The following is a 12430-nucleotide window of genomic DNA, read 5'->3' as shown; positions in this document are numbered from 1 at the left end:
CACAGCCAACAAGGATGAATCTGATCTACAAGATGGGAACATCCTGCATGCTTCATGCAGAGAAGATACATACAAAGAATGGTTCTCAACAAGTATTTACTTGAGAAACGGGGAGTAAATACACGACATTACAAACAATGGATCAAAGAAGCATTAGAAGAATTATCAGCAATGATTTGCTGAACAAATGCTTCTAGAAACATTCAAGCTGGCAATCGGAACAAAAATTCAGAAAAAATCATTTTCACTGTAGCACCGGAAGTACTGTAGCAGTCCGGCAAGTTACTGTGAATGCACGGCAACAAAAGACAAACAAAGCACTGTAGCGCGCACTGTAGCACTACGGGAAAATTTGCTATAAATACCCCTCAAACCCAACACTTTAAACAACACCATTCTTACACCATTTCTTCAAGTCTCATTCTCTCTCTAGCTTGAAGAATCCTCCTCCCTCTCTCTACAAACAAGTTTCTTAGTTTTTAGATTTTTAGTTTTTAGTTTTCATCAAACAAAGGAGCTTGCACACAAGTTTCATATTCTTGTAAGTTCTCTTTTTTTTTCTTGTATTCTAATTCAATCAAATGGTCGGCTGAGCCGCCTTATATCCATTTGCTTATTCTTATTTTATTCGTTTTGATTATATTAACCATACATGGCTGGTTATACCGCCTGAGCTAACACTAACTTGTTTTTACATTCTATTATTTACATTCTGTTTAAACATGACTGGTTCAACCGCCTAAACTAACTAGTGGCAGTCCGGCTGCGACCCACTTCCTAACTTTTATGCTTTCTTCCTCTTAATTCTTTACTTGTTCCTGGTTTAAGGGGCTAACCCTCGTCCCGTCTGAGAGCCTACAATCCTCTCATAAATCCGATTCAAACAACTCAGACACTACAATCCTCTCATAAACTCTCAGAATCCATAGATCCACCAAAATCAAACCATATAAACCCAATAGATATAAATCTACCAGATTCTCCTGTAGATCTATCAAACCCAATAAGTCTACCAAACCAAAAGTCTATTAGAATTTCAAAACTTTTGATTTTCGAACAATCAATTGATAATTCTGTTAATTCTACTAGTATTAATATTGAAAAAGACATAGGATATTCCTCAATAAATGTCTTAAATAAAAAGCAACCTAGTATCAAACCTATAACTGATAAAATGTTCAAACAAATATTGATTCCTTGAAAACAATTACTAAAGAAACTGTTGAAATTCCTTCTCAGTCTTTTCCCAAACCAATGGTTATTAGAAATTCACCAACAAATATTATTTCTTTTAAACAAGAAAACCAGCTAGTTGAAACCCAGTCAACTAAAGATATAATTCAAAATTCTTTACAAATATTTATTTCAAGCTTATTCCGTGATTTTAATATCCCTTCCAATAATGAACATATTTCTCGGAAAAATTCAAAAGAAATTCCTGCAAACTATAATCAGGAAGAAATTCCTAAACTATTTATGTATTCTTTCATAACTTACAAACAATTGCAGCTTGATAAGCTAAAGGTACTTAATATCGAGTACCCAAGCCTCAAGGTGGAATCATGTACAGAGGAAACATGGTTATCCAGCAAATACAAGGGACAAACTGAGGAGACATGGATCTTCAACAAATTAAAGGGACAACCTCATTTACAAGGAGTATCTGGAAAATCTGGCTAGATCCCGAATCAATATTCCAAGATCTATCAGACCCAGCAAGTGGGGTCAGAAAATCCAGAAATTCAAGAAAAATCAGTACATCCAACCTTTATATTCTTGGGAGAATAGAATTGATCATCCTTCTATTCAAACAAGAAATAAATGGCAAGCCATCAGACACATCCGGCGGAAAATTAGACGCATCAGGCAAAAACCTCAGACAAAATCTTTTCTGAACAAATCAATTACCAAACAAGAGGTTCAGGCAGAGTCTGCTTCAACAAAATTGGTCATTCATGAAATTGAAATCAGGATTGACCAAGAGGCAGCTTATACCCATGCCAAGAAGATCCTTACAATCTATCCAGAAAAATACCTTTTCAATCTTTTTACCCATTTCATCCCAAAAACTCCTCTTCCAAATACCTACTTCTCAAACTTGCTTTTCAAACCTTTGGAAGACCAAAAGCTTTGGATTAAACAATGCTTTCCAATTCCTTTACCCAAACAAAAGTTCGGAATTCAAAGGACTTCCTTGATCAATACCATACAAAATTTCCAAAGGTTTTCTACCCTAAATAAATCATATTCAAATCCTTTTTTACAAAATTATACTTTCAACCGAGAAAACATCCAAAAACTATACCACCTCCAAATAATTCATTCTGATATTTTTAGAATAAAATTCAATATCCTTCAAAACTCATACAATAGGGAAGGCATCTATGAATGGAGCATAGATGGAATGTTCAGATATGAGGTTCTTAGGGTGTGATGCTCTAGGACGGGGAAGTGTCACAAGATCAGATCCAGGGAAAATGGGTTTCTACTATCAATCTTATGATTTTGTTTGGAAATATGGTCGTCATGCATAGTTAATTTTTCTCAAAAGATTTAGATCTATTCTTGTAGGTTTATTTTACTATCTTTATTATGATGGAAATATGATCGTCATGTATAGTTAATTCTTCTCAAAAGGTTAGATCTTTTCTTGTGGGTTTCACACTATCCTTTGTAATCTGATTAAGAAAAATAGTTTATCCTCCATGGACCCTGAAGGATTCTGTGCCAAAGGGAAGAGGATCATAAGTTGTTTAAATCTCTTTCTGTGTTTAAATTTTCCAATGACTTCTCCGGTTAAAGCATACTTCATAAATTCTAGTTCTTCTTCAAACAATAAATCTTTGAATAAACTTCAAACTAGAATTGCTCAAATTGAACAATCAATCCTTATTCAAAGAAAACTAGAAAACAAACCTTCTAAATTCCAGATTAATGAACAACACATTAGATCTGAATTCTTTGCAAACCACAATCATTGTAAAAGAAAACAATTTCTTGACAAATATAAGGGAGAAGCCCGAAAAAATATTCAAGAAAACTTTTATGACTTTTTGACAAAAACAAAACAAAATATTCATTTCTTTGACTGGTATGAGTCTCAAACACTCCAGGAGTCTTCCACAAATCCAGTCCAAACCATATCTATACCTGCATCCATATATATATATATATATATATATATATATAAAGGAGCACTATAAAAACAGTAATACGTAGGACTTGATGTCTTCTAGGAATGTTGCAATTCGAACTGCCATGTAACTTTGTTTCTAGAGTTGAGCAAATCAACTATTTGTTAGCTACTTCTATGCATATGCTTCTCCACCCCTTGCTCAGCTGCTTTGATGATTGCACGCGATTATATCAAGTCAAATACAACATTTCTTTGATATTCATTTTTTTTCTTGGAAAATTTGATTATTTACCTTATAATAAAATATTTTATATTTTTAATTTATTTAATCAATTCTTATTACAAAGACTATCTAGATTTGGACTCTTTGATCTATTCATTTTTTAATTTATTTTGAGATTTTTGATAAATTATGGATTTAACTCTGATAAACAAATCTTAATATGATCATGTTTTACCAAAGTTATTGTGTACTCATAATGTTTTTATCATTAAATCATAATATTGAAGGTCATTGTGCCACTTCTATTGAAGTTAGTGTTATTAAGGTTACTGCACACTCGTGATGCCACAAATTAAAACGGTTTTAATTACAAATCCATTATTTATCAAATTCTATTTTTTGTAGCAATTGATGAAGAAATAAATTCTGGCATTAAGTATCAAGTAATAAACATGTTTGTGATCTCACTTTGACAATTCAATGTAGTATTGAGAATGACATATTTTGATGGCTAATAATACCTATGTGCTTTGCGTGTGATTTATATTCCAAAATGTAGTATCATTAGATACTAAAATTTTTCATAATTTTGATTGTCAACCGTACTACAATATTCATATGTTCTTTTTGTTAACCAACTTTTTTGAATGCATCAAATGATAAACCGACGTTTTTCCAAGCAGATCCTTTTTTTAGAGCATTTAAATAATTTGTATCTTTGACTTTAACAAACAAATATTGCTGTTATCATGATTTTCCAAAGTTACACACTTTGATATCATTACACTTACTACCCGTTTGGTTGCCACTCCGGAATGGCAATGACAATCACTATCAAAACGTCTTCAATCGGAATAGGTTTACGCTATTCCTTTTGAGGTGTTTGGTTTACGAGAAGCAATGGGATGATTATTGATTTTGTTGATTGGTTTATTCACAGTCATCAATGGGAATACAAGCCCAATTCAACAACTATTTTCCTATGAATAAATAAAAAGTTATGGGATAATTTCAGATGCCTCCCCTGACTGGAAGCTTGTTCATTGCATTCAACTGGAGGAAGAGGTTGATAGTGTTAGTCAAATCTGGATCACGATTAACTCAAATCCTGATCCGGTTATTATGACTTAACTCAAATCCAAACCTGGTTTCTAGCTAATCCAGACTTCTGTGATACAGATTCATGCTTGTGCTAAACAACTACTAAGAATACAAGGCCGGATTGTGGATTCGCTATTCAATCCATGGCCGGATTGAACCTAAGCCAGTTTCCCTATAGTTAGGCAGTTTTATCTAACATAAACAAAATAAAATTTGTACATAAAATTAATACTGCAATCATTAATATAATACATTTTTAACCAGAATCAAGTCTTTTATAATACATAAAGACCATCTACAATAATGCAAAAAAGTCCAGTGATGGTACTAACCAAGTTAGCAATCTGATCAACATATGCCAAACTAGTATAATAACTTCCAAATCCAAAAAGTTCAAAACTATCACAAAAGACCATTCCATGATGGTAGTAGTTTACAATATACAAAAAAAACTAGATGCAATGGTTGATTTTTAACAATTAGGAGGATAAAGAAGGATAATTATGTAGGGATACTTTGCATCAACTAGAAGTTGAGAAAATATATTCAGTTTGGCTTCTTCATTAGAAAGGATATCAGTAGCTTTGAAAACATCAAGCGTATGGAGCCCAAGTTTGTAAAGCTCTTCCACAATTGTGTTCTTTCTAGTAGTTGCAAGTTACTCATGGGCATCTTCATTTGCCATTGCATTCGCGATAGTAGCAAAATGGCTAGTAAGACTAGCCACACATGAAGTAAATTGCTTAGTAGCCTCAGCAAGTTGTGCTTCAAGAGATGGTGCTTGGGCAGACTTCATTTTTTTTTGGCTCCTTTCTAGCAGTTGGTGCTTCTTGTTTCTATTTTCGTGAGGTACTTGTGCTTCTGCATTTGAATGAGTAGCTTGTGTGGCTGAATTTGCTTCTACAACTGCATTAGTTTCATCCATTGCATGGGTATTTCCACCCTCTACCTCCTCTACTTCCATGTTGTGAATAGCATCAACAAATCCTTCAACTAATTGACCAATAGATCTATCCCTTCCATGTACAATTTCCAGATCATTCAAATAAGGAAAACTTAAGTCCCAAGTACCTTTTGTCTCTCTATGTTTTTGCAGATGTTCATAATCTGTTGTCAAAACTAATTTCAAACATTAACAAAAAGAAGTCAAATCTTGCAAACATATTAGAAATATGAATCAACATCGTTACCTTGATCTAATCATCATACCATTTTCTCTCACACTGTATTTTATGCTCAACATCATTCCATTTGCAGCCACTTTCTTTCAGCACTTCTATAATTATGTGATATTTGCTTTCAACCACTTCAACTTTGAGTCAATATGAGAAGAAACCTGCTTAGTAAAGGTTGGCATCTTAATTCAAATTCTTTTATGTAACTCAACCATATAGTTGTTTTTGAACCCAAAATTAGCTTTTTACATGGGATCACAAGCAATTTCTTGTAATGCTTCAATTAACACCTTTGATTCATTAGCGGTCCAAAAGCATTTGTTTCTTCCTCTACCTCTAACTTTTTCACTTTATTGTGACTCATCAATGTCCATCCTACTATTAATATGCAATAACATGCACAACAAAGATAATATAAAAAAAGTCTGGAGGTAAAATACATTTTTAATGCAAATGGCAAGGTAAAATATATTTGAAACATAGAAACAAAGGCTATCAATGCTTAAATTAAACAAAAAAAAAAATCAAAGTACATGTTCATAATTGAAAGAAAACATAGAAAATAAAAAATATATAAAAAATCTGATGCATTTACTCAAGGCTGGCTCTCCATTCGTTAAACATTTGTTGTGCTAAGTTATTTCTGAAATTGACCCAATGATTTGTTGCTTGTATGGTGGTTATATATTCAATCTCATGATCTTCAGCATCACTGTCTCCATCAAGGTCATCTTCCTCTATACTCAACGAGTCATCTAGCTCATCTAATGGTGTTTGCCTCCTTATTAAGTTATATCAAGGACAACAAGCTAAGATGATTCGACCTTGGGTTTGAATAGGAAAAAATGATGGGGCTGCAAGAATCTTCAATTTTCCCTTTAGTCGAAAACACCTTTCTATGACATTTCTTGCTTTAGAGTGTTTCATATTGAAAAATTCCTCTACAATTTTTGGTCGTTGCGCTTCAAATTGGTTGAGATGACATCGTTGCTCCCAATCAGGAGCAAGAAATTCCTCAGAGTTACAATATCCACCATCAACCAAATAATAACAACCTTCATGGAGATATATAGAAGTTAGATTAATATTCTATTAATCACCTAAGTAATCCTAAATATATCATTGGTATCTTGCGGGACTTTTAATCCATTAGGCCTACATATAGCATCTTGTAAAACACGTCCATCATGGGTAGAGCCCTCCCAATAAGGTAAGACATAGATAAATTGCATGTCGGGTGCACAAACGCCTAGCACATTCATTGCAAGATCTGATTTTCTTGTTCGATATCTTGATTTTTCCTCTTTAGGTGGTGTGACTTTACTCATTGTACCATCTAGAGCACCTAGGCAATTCTACAATAGAAACCAGAAAAAAAAAAGAAAAAAAAAAGAAGAAAAACTGCATTTAAATTCAAATGAAACTAGTGCTCAAGGGGTTAAAGAAATCTCACATTTAATGTATGAATACCTGAAAACATCTCCATCTCTCGTCATTACAATCATTGTCAATCGGTTGAGGAGTCTTAAGCAACAAGGTATGCGATTTCAGCAGAGCTAAGAGGCATGAATTAAAGTTATGATTCACAGTTTCTCCACTTCATAAGAATTTATGTGATATTGTGTTATTTATTTTGTGATGAGCTAATTTATATAAAAACATTGCAACAATTTCTTCCAAACTCATAAATTTGGTGTCTTCTAAACCACCAACATCTCTAATCATCTTACACAATAAGCCAAAAGTGCGTCTATCTATCTGAAGTTCACTCTTACAATCGGTGTCACTGTCTTTAACTAGTCTAAACATATAAAGCATTCTTTCAGCTGTTTTCTCCTTAGAACTTTTTAACTATTGCTTTTTGTTTACCAAATACAACATAGTAATATGATACCACATTGCAAAGATAACAACTAGAGCTACGGCAAGAGGTGGCAATTTGGATTGAGATCCATTTATCCATCCATATAATCCATAATTAAATGGATTTAGATTATCCATTTATAGTATTGGTTTTAAATGGTTGATCAAAGTAAAACCATTAAATTAAATGGATTTATATGGATTATCCACAAAAACCACATATATCCATTTATTTAAAAACCAAATTAAAGAAACGGACAGGAAATGACTAAAAGAGTAAAAGTCTAAAACACAAGAGTTCGTTAGTTTCAGAGTCCTGACGTTCTGTCCCTTCTTGCAACTCTCCAAAAAATTGACCCAAAAGAAATTCCAAATATACTTCTGTTCTACGGCCACTAACCTCAGTTTTATCAAGAAAAATTTAGGTGAAAGCTCATCTGACAATTTAAGATTAGTAGAACTTCATTTGCCAGACGTTCCTGAACTTCCTCCATGATGTTCAAAGCGATAATGTTCAAAGACACATATGCTAGCATTTTCCAATGATTTCAAGTACCCAAGGCTGGGCAGCGCCGCGCCATTGAGTTGCCTTCAGGTAATTATATAGTTCTACTTTTACGGTCAAAAGTTTCCTCAACTAGTACGTTTACAAAGCAAAATCTATACCCCTAAGCTACAAATCGAATTTAAAGAATAGAGAATTGAAGCAAACAAGAAGAATCAACAAATCCATTTGCTCGCAGGCTTATTATGCTTATTATGTTTATGAAGTGCTTGATGAACTTCCCCTGAGAACGTTGAATCCAATATTTGTCTTGCATAATATGTGTAACCATATAATAATCAGAGTACCTGGCTGTGTTTGGGAAGGTTATGATATGGGGAAAAGGCAAGGAGGCAATTGCATCTCAAGATGGAGAAACTGAAAGCAAGAGGGATGAAGTAACCGATGGTAGCCAGGCTGCGCCTCTCATTATCCTCGGCCAATGCACTGATTATCAAACAAATGGGGTTCATCTACAATTTAAGCATGAACATGTTTTACAAGCTCAGTTAGCATTGCCAAGAATTGATTGAATATTGCTGAGCCGCTCTATCCTTTTCTTTTTCCTTTTTTTGTCTTATCATTTTCTGTTAAAACAGTAGGCGAATGGATCTGAATTCAGTTTCTGTAATTCGAAAGATGAAGAGCCACTCTCTTCTCAGTGCATTTTTCCAGCTTGTCAAATGTAAACTATCCTGAAGAGTTATAATTGCTCTTGATTGTGGAACCTGCACAATTGCTTTAGGTGTTTTGCTTTTGCGTTCTTCCTTCTTTCAGTTCAAGCACTGAGCTACAAAATCTCATTGAAGGCCACAAAGTTATCCTTATCGATGCCTCTTAAACTTTTATGAACTCTGACTCATGTATGGAAGAAAAGGAAAAACCTAAAATTTGTCCTCCTTCTCATCCAAATACACCTAAAATTTACAAGTATGAGCGGTTTTAGTCCCCAAATTTTGGACGAAAACAAATGTGGTACCCGATCTTTCAAATTTTGAGCACATTAAGTACCCTTGGCGATTTTTTCTCAAATTGCTACCGGAAAAAGTCATGCGACAGTCACATGTCCGGCCACAATTGTATAAAAAACGGCCAAAAAAATGTCAAATGCCATTCTAATACTAAATATTAAATTTAAGGACTAATAGCGTAATAAACAAAAAATCCAAGGACCCAAGGACTAAATAACATCATGAGTCAATTAAAAAATAAAAGAATGGTTTTAAAGCAGGCTGCCATTTTCTGTGCACTGGATAACCAGTGGGTTTGGCATTTTCTCTTAGTATAAAACCATGTTAAAATGAGCGGTTTTAGTCCCCAAATTTTGGACGAAAACAAATGTGGTACCCGATCTTTCATGGTGTTATTTAGTCCTTGGGTCCTTGGGTTTTTTGTTTATTATGCTATTAGTCCTTAAATTTAATATTTAGTATTAGAATGACATTTGATATTTTTTTAGCCATTTTTTATACAATTGTGGCCGGACATGTGACTGTCACGTGACTTTTTCCGGTAGCAATTTGAGAAAAAATCGCCAAGGGTACTTAATGTGCTCAAAATTTGAAAGATCGGGTACCACATTTGTTTTCGTCCATAATTTGGGGACTAAAACCGCTCATGCGTCATAATTTAGGTACCAAAACTGCATTTTTCTCTACAAGAAATGGTAATGTAAAAAAAAAAGTAACAAAAATATTTAAATGGATTATAAATGGATAATTGGTTTTTGTTTAATCCATTTAGATCCATCCATTTAGATCCATTTAATAAATGGATCTAAATGGATTGGATAAATTTTATCCACCATCCATTAAGTCAAAACCAATTATGAATCATTTATCCATATTGCCACCTCTAGCTACGGCCATTGTACACATTATACGAATATTATGAGTTTGCCTTTTGTCGTCTAATTGTAATAGGAGAACGAGCCATTCTATATAAACATAAATACATAGTTACCAACTTATTATAGTAAAGTACACTATTCAGAAAGTTAACTACTTTAAAACTTGAAAAAAATGCGAAAAGCTTTCAATAGATGCAACAAAGTAGTTTAATCTTTCATTTACATACAACATCAACCATAAAACAAATTAGAATAAAAAAAAAGATTCGGAAAAGTAACCCATGAAATCATCTTGTACAATGAAGAGAGAGAAAGAGTGTTACCTGAAATTTCTCTGGTTAGAACAAATTTCTCTGGTGTATTTGGGATAATTCGCTGATTTGATGCTAGTTGTCGTAGTTGAGAGATGAGAAAGAGAGATGAGAGAAAGAGAGCTTATGAAGTTTTCTGGACGCAGCAATAGGTAAGGACCAAAATACTCGTTAACTGCGTTTGCAAAATTGTAGATTTTCCATACTCATAGATTGATGCCCGATAGTTGTCAACCAAATCTTATCAATTGGAATCAACCCCTTTCAAAAGTCATAGTGGAGACCCATTACCCCCAACCAAACGGGTACTTAAATCATAATATTACGGTATTTGATATACAAAATAATTTTGTTAAGTGAGAAAAATAAATTTAGTTTCTAACATGAGAGCAATAGATGGAACCTACAAATATTAGTAACATAAAAAGTTAAAATGTAATATCAATTTCTAAAAGAGCATTAGAGTAAATGAGTTAGTGTATTTAAATTATGTAATTTAACTCAACAATCATATTGTATATTTATCCTAGTCTCTTCCACCTATTCCCCAGGTTCTTGCACACTGAGAGAAACCGAAGAATGAGACAAATTAAGAAAGAAGTCAATGATTCAATCAGGAGAATTATAAATTCAAAATTAAAAGCAATGAAAGCTGGAGAATCCTGTGATGATGACTTCTTGGATAGATTACTAGAGTCAAATTCTCAAGAAATTCATGAACATGGAAGCAAGGATGTTGGAATGACTGCCCAAAAGGAGATAGAAGAGTGCGAGCTCTTCCATTTTGCAGGACAGGCAGTTAGTGCCATGGCCCTCCTCTCTGAATTTTGAAAATTTTAATTCATAGTGTGTAAATATATGTGTAAAACAAAATTGGCTCCCCTTCCCTAATTTTTTACAATTTTAGTTTATATTATAAGAATATATATATATACACACACACAAATGAGCCACCTTTGAATTAATTTTTTCTTCAAAAAGTTATTTATTTTTTATTGTGCTAATTATTTAATCAAAGGTTATTTCTTGTCTTAATTTTCGTTATGACTATACTGCATATTTATGAAATAGAGATACATTTATGATTAAAATTAATATTTGATGTTTTTAAATGTCATATACTTAAATAAATGAAAATTATTTCGAATATAACATATTAAGATAGTTTTGTTAGGAAACCCCCCGGCCCCCCAACCCAACCCACCCCACACAAAGGAAAGAATCCTGGCTCTGTCACTGCTAAGTCGTCTAAAAGTTGTAAGTACTCTTTTGCACTGGGAAATTGATCTTTTTGCATAAGCTTTTGGCGAAAATCCAGTCAAGGAGGTCTTAATTTTTTTCTTTTGTGTACGTGTTCATACGATTATATCACAGGTAACTATGCTATTATATGTAATGCTAAGGCAATATCCACCGTTACTCTTTTGTTTGCTGGAATTCTAATCTTAAAACTGTTAGCGTTAATTTATCATGATCCTGAATTATGGGGAGATAATGTGAAAGAGTTCAAACCAAAGCGATTTCCGGAGTTGTGTCCAGTGCAGCAAAGGGTCAAGCTGCATTCTTCCCAATTGGTTGGGGACCTCGTATCTGCACTGGTCAAAATTTTTCTATGTTGCAAGCAAAAATGGTGATGGTGATGATCCTGCAAAGATTCTCCTTTGAACTTTAACCATCCTACTCATATGCTTCCTGCACACTGATCACACTTAAACCGCAGCATGGAGCTCACTTTATTTTGCAGAAGCTGTAGGTTGTGCTTCATCGTTTGGAAATCCTATGTGGGTTTCACAAAATCATTCATAATCTATTGTCGGTTTCGCTGATAAATGGAGGAATCATCTACCATGTGGTATACCATATTTGTGTTATCTCATGGTTTATTTCTTTTTTCATTTTTTTTTGGTCACACTGTTGTTTTTACAATGTAGCATACCACGTTGTAGAATTGATATAACACACGCACACATATAGATAAGGCATAATTTATATATATATATATATATATATATATATATATATATATATATATATATATTATCACTATCTTACAAATAAGGGATGATTTCAGAAACTTCCCTTGAGGTTTCTAACAATTCTACTGGCCTTCCCTACGGTTTATAAAATTACACTTACCTCCTTTAGTAAAATTGTGGGTCTAATTAATTATATTATATGGAGAGAAATTACTCATATACCCTAAAACATTATGTCTTATATTAGAAACT

At 33.3% G+C, this 12430-nt stretch overlaps 1 long non-coding RNA gene across 1 annotated transcript; it reads left to right on the top strand.

The window, feature by feature from the left end:
• Positions 1–7843: 7843 nt before the first annotated feature.
• Positions 7844–8769, top strand: LOC140007505 (uncharacterized). Its single transcript, XR_011814819.1, has 2 exons — positions 7844–8093; positions 8369–8769. It is a non-coding gene; the product is annotated as an uncharacterized lncRNA (long non-coding RNA).
• Positions 8770–12430: the final 3661 nt, after the last annotated feature.

Source organism: Coffea arabica, chromosome 5c, assembly GCF_036785885.1.
Source record: "Coffea arabica cultivar ET-39 chromosome 5c, Coffea Arabica ET-39 HiFi, whole genome shotgun sequence".
Taxonomy (NCBI): Eukaryota; Viridiplantae; Streptophyta; class Magnoliopsida; order Gentianales; family Rubiaceae; genus Coffea; species Coffea arabica.
Note: the sequence above shows the minus strand (reverse complement) of the source record. Positions and strands in the feature narration are given on the sequence as shown.